The sequence below is a fragment of the Cydia pomonella genome, chromosome 1 (assembly GCF_033807575.1).
Source record: "Cydia pomonella isolate Wapato2018A chromosome 1, ilCydPomo1, whole genome shotgun sequence".
Lineage (NCBI taxonomy): Eukaryota > Metazoa > Arthropoda > Insecta > Lepidoptera > Tortricidae > Cydia > Cydia pomonella.
In genome coordinates, this window is record NC_084703.1 from 23,748,447 (window position 1) to 23,754,446 (window position 6,000).

Sequence of the window (6,000 nt, forward strand, 5' to 3'; positions counted from 1 at the left end):
TCCTATAATATTTATTTATTTATTAAATTCAAATAAATCTACTGCCAGTTACAGTCTGTCGACTCAGGTGGCCGTAAAGAAGGCAAGTCTTAACATATCTCGCTTCCTCGGGTGTAAGAGCTGCGCTCGGGTCTAAGTCCTACTCTGTTCTACCCTAACTACAGATTGACCCTACCTTCCATTATCCCAGGCCCCTACATTCGTTCGAATTTTCCTACCACCCTTTCACTAGAGACAGCCTTGGTCAAGGTAACCATCGTCTAAAACAGCTAACGCAGGACATACTTATGGCTAAGATCGTCGCAAATTAGTTAGACGTAGACTATGGCTAGGAACAAAACCCAGCCCCTGACTTTATTGACTAAACCCTTTTTGAACTTCCTGAAAACTAATTTCCACCGGTCATTACTAGATGATAATAACAGTTAAAAAATTCACCTGGTTTTAAGTTAAAATTATTAAAGAAAAAATATAACAATAAACTAATCATAAGAATCTCTTGAAGTCGGTGCTCTTCTTTGCGCGCATTGGCGTTTAAGTGGTGGCTGCCTATGACCACTAATCTTCCTTCCGTGATGAAGCCGAGTGGGGAACCGGTTGCTTCATGATGAACAGCTAAAAAGTGTGTCATCTAGGCGGCCGTTTCTTGATACATGCAAGGAGAACAAATACATATATGCTGCTCTTTAACATAGAAGCTACAAGAGTGCTAGTTTGAGAATTGTTATAATTCCTTAGAAAAAATATAAACATTGGTGTGATATTTTTCCGGCGTGTTGGAATATATTGGGCTTGTCAAACGCGTAGCATACGTTACATGTAGCAAACGTAGCGTAGCATATTACGGCTACTTCAGTATTTTTATTTTGTTCCTCCTTATATTTCGTTTTCTTGATATAATTTTTTACTATTTTTCAGCTACAGTACAACTCGACTAGTACTGATGGCTGCCTCATTTAGAATGCCAGCCACATCCTTTCCATCTGACAGCGACCACCAGTTCAAAATTCAAATAAATCTACTGGCAGTCACAGTCTTTCGACTAAGAAGGTTGTAAAGGTGGCTAACCTTTACAGTACGTTACCGATGGCTTAATAAGTATAGTGGTATATAGCGTCAAACTGGCCAATTTACCCGCTTCTTTTTGAAAAAACATGATTTTCTAAGTACGTCAACTTCTGTAAGATTGAGTGGGCATTGGGCAATGTTACCTTGCCGTTTTCGCTCTTTTTCACGCAAGTCACATACTCGTACACAATTTTTAAAAGTGTTATAAATATGATTGTTGATCTAAACAAAGAATGACGAGACAAATGCAAAAAAATGTATGTATCTGTGTCTGTGAGTTTCTAGGTTACATTTTCCACAGTCGATCAAATTGTGTGACTTAAGGCCTTTTTAGTTTAAACTAGGAAAGAAATAATGACCGTTCCATGTTGTATAACAGAAACACGGAAATATTAATCACAGAGTTCTCCATTTTTTTTATTTACATCAATTTTTAATAAAGATTTTGCCCGCTGTTACCCGCTATAATTAACCCTACATTATGACAATCGAACTTTTGTTGTATAAGGTTGTCACAAATAGACTTAACCATTTTCATTTACATTATACATTTGGCTACATAAACGAATTTTATTTAAAACTAATATAAAACTGGAAGCAGGTTCTTCATTATATTTATTAAATTAATTTTACATTCATGACCGTCACTATAAGTTTTCTGTTCTTTATTCAGATCGCTAATAGGATTACCACTTTATAAAAATATAACAATCATATAATAAAATTATGAGATCTTTAACAGATATCGCTTTTTAGCGATAAGTCCGCCTGTTGTTACCTACTCACTTATGTCCTTTCTTTGTTTGTAACATGTATTTTGCTTTGTAGTACACAATAAAGTATTTTATTAATATTATTATTCTCCTTTATTATTATTATAAGATATGCCTAGATAAGAGGCAAAGTTGGATATTCTATGTTAAAAAATTTAAGTGGCTTGAAGAAATGAAATAAATGATGGAACCATTGGCATAGAGGGGTGATTTTTAAATTGTGTACAGATTTTTTTTTTTCATAAAAGTTTTTTTTATTTTTCACATATTGTTACGTACGGATATCAAAAGGACATACAAAAAGCAAATTATTAATGCATAGGGTCAAACTTAATACCCTCAGGAAAGGTAAATAATATGAGTACATAATCACGGTTGTGAAAAAGTGACCTTCAGTCGTGGATTTTCGGCATTTTGGCGGCCAACTCCATTATTTTGATTTGTATAATAATTTTACCATAACCGACTAGTCACTCTAATGACTACGACAAATCTAATGACAGCTCATACGTTGAAATTTGTCAAGCTATAAAGGCTGTAGAGCGTGATAAACAATTGGATACACATCATAGGTACATACCTATACACGCGAACAACATTTTTCTACTTTGGCAGTCGGGCAATAATACCAAATGATCTACATATACGTAGCTAATAAAAATAAATTTCTAAAGGGTGCATCTTCTTCTTCCTAGCGTCGTCCCGGCATATTGCCACGGCTCATGGGAACCTGGGGTCCGCTTTGACAACTAATCCCAAGATATGGCGTAGACACTAGTTTAACACTTAAAAAATTTGGCGGCTTCTCGTTGGTTCATGGAATTCATATAATTAAATGTGCTTTATAGAAATAGAAAATATTTATTTAGCATAAAATCAAACAAAAACAATAATTATATGTACACCAAATAGGATGCCGCTCAGCATAAGCCGTGTCTTTTAGACGCGGCACTGGTTTTCAGGGCACCCAAACTTAAAAGCTTTGGAGTCAATTCAGGCCAAGATTATTATTATTACCTTCGCTGGGCAACCACTTCCAGTTTTGCGATTTATAGTCAAGGATGCAATAATTCTATATGTGCATAGTAGAAACAGGTACATTTTCTGTACCAAAATGACCCACTGTGTCCCTTTTCCCCATGTTTAAGTTAGAATTTTTAAAATGTACAACATGTTTTCGTAGAACTTCTTCTTTCGACACCATTCTAACAAAAACAAATGTTTGAAAAAATAAAACATGGAATTCAAGAATCTCAAAAGAACTAGCAAGAACTTTATTAACAGCATTTTTTGATTATGTAGATAGTTTTGTTTATAAGTCTACAGAATATCATTCTCATTTTCATTTCAGACGGCTTTCACGCAGTGCTTCGTAAGAGGGTGGCGTCCCTGCGGCAACGCGTGCGGAGCAGCACCAACACTCTCCTGAAGGTGATTGCGGTAAGGGTCGATAGCCCTTTTATAGCTCACTGGATGTCAATGCATGTTCGATCCAATGAGCATTATATGTTCTACTAACATTAACGTTTTAGTTTTATAGTTTTGTTTTTCTTTGTTAGCTACTAATATAGTCTTGTAGACAAAAATATGGATACGTGGTGTGGAAATAAATATTTTCATTTTCATTTTCAGTATCAAAAATTACCTTGAAATTAAGTCAATTTGTAGAGAACTTGTCTCTTATTTTGAAGTTATTTCTGGAGAAAATTGATTTCGTCTAGCTTTCATTTACACTACTTCAAACATTACTAAATAAGTGACTTTGTTTTCAAAAAAATGTTTTATTAAAATTAAAAATAACAAGACGTGCTTATAGAAACCAGTACTTGTTATTTCTAATAGTTAACAAAAGGTATACAATTTCATCAACTAAATCTATCAATTTGACATTTTTGCAACTAAAATCAATAACGCCTTTTAAGCTCAGGAATGCGCCCTTGAAATTAACGGAAATAAAAAAAACACGGCATATTATTTTATTCATATCTAAAAACCCCTATTTATCGTCACTGATTTAATTGAAATTTGATATGTACTCGTAGATAGTTTTGTTATGAGTAAGGATATAGAATAGTTTTCAACCCCAAAATCACCCCGTAAGGGTGAAAAGGGGGAGAACAAGGCTTTAGGGGGGAAAACGGGGTAGAAGTTTGTACGGGCAATAAGTAAAAAAAGAGATTGTATAAAAGATGCCCCCCCCCCCCCCCCCAGATACGTTTTTCGGGGTTTTTAATAGTAAATCACCCCCAAATATTTAAATTAGGGTATGGAAGATTATCAGCAACTGTAGGTAAAATATGTGGCTTGGGCATCTTGTTACTACTAGAAGTATCGTTTAATAAAAGATAATGAATATTGAATAAATTATCACCATACGCCCGTGTAAGGGTAGCGAAACGGCCAAGCCATATATATATTTTGACTAAGGTGTAGAGTTTGTGAAGTTAGGGCTTGTAGAGTTAGAAGCTTAGCTCTACAAGAGATCTGATAACTTTTTGACAGTGCGAGCCTTATGGTTTCGTCTTGGCAACATTTTACATGAAAATATTTTTCATGGAATTTCATATTTTTGGTTTTTATTTATTGTTTCTCAACAATTGTGTGATGATATAATGTAAAGGTAAAGAATACATTTTTACTAGCCAATACTCGTAGCCATTGGCCAAGCTAAGTGCTTATTTGTTAAATAGTAACAGCATCTATTGTTTAAGAGAAAATTTGGAGTACTTAATTTTGCTATTTCACTGACACCTTTTTAAAATTTCTGCTGCACTGCATGTTAAAAGTTGAATGTCCTTTTTACGTAAAAATGTTTTCGACGTGTTCAGTGAAAGATACTGCATTTGATTACAACATAACTAACCAATTGAAACATTGTTTTCCTTGAATTATGAACAGTATGGCGCCATTTCTTTTAGAACTAATCGAGATTAATTAAACGCCAAACTTAAGCAGCTCTATGACTCTTTTTTTATGGTAATATGTTGCCAGTGTTTCAACTCTGATTTTAAGTAAATACTGGCCTGTCCCAATTGTAGAGACAAATTAATTTTAATAAACTCAAAAAGTTATAATTTTGGCTGCTAGTTGTAAAAAAATGAATGAAATAATTAGATTGATACCAATTTTGCACCCACAGCATCTTAAAATTATTTTTTTCTTAGATTGTTCGCGGCCCGTCACATTTCGGCTTTTCACGATTTTGCTGCCACTCTTATGGCCAATCAAAATATTTCGTCAAAAAATTGGCTTTTGATACAATTTTTTAGTTCTATATTACATTGATATGACTGAATGGAAATTAATGAATGGTTGTATGGAAATATGACCTTTATGAACATCATTGGGGTTCGCCAGGACATACGTTCAACAATCGTCAATAAACGTTGAGTACTTTTGTCAGTTAACTTTTATAAACTTTTCGGCTCCCTTTTTGCATTTTGCTCCATATATGCTTTAAAACCTAAATTGTTCCTTTTTCATTCTGGCAACACACGGCTCTTTACGGACGTTAACGGAGTCTTATTAAAAATCGATTTAACCTTCTTAAAACTAATCTCAATCGTTTCTTCCCTAATGTATTTTTATTTTATATATATACTAGTTTATAGCTCTTTCTAAAAGAAAGTGTTTGAATATATCTTTATTAATACTAAGACTCGTAAAATAAAAAAGCGATTGTGAAAAACCCTATTAGCAAGTGTTTCATATACTGATACTTCAATTTGAAAAACTAACAAGCAATAACGATATTCCCGCTTAAAATGACAGATAATGAAACCATAGAAGCAATGACACCAAAATTATACTATTGTTTTAATAAAAATTTCAGCCAGTAAGACTTTGAAAGTTGTCTCTTTACTTCCGAGACACCCACTTATTTTACAGGATTTTTGTTTTATCTTTCTGTTTAGGTTCCATGTCCACGTCCATTGTATAGGTGTTTACCATAAATATCTCGCTGGCGCTTTTACTCGGATACGGAAAAAGTAAAATCCACAAACAAAGAAATCTGTTGCATACAATGACTGAACTTTTACAATACAATAGATTACAACGACTACTACCTAGTATTACAATTGTTGCCATAATCAAAATGAGACTCACCTGTCGCACGGTCCATACATTCTTTGATCAATATCTACCCCACAACACAACA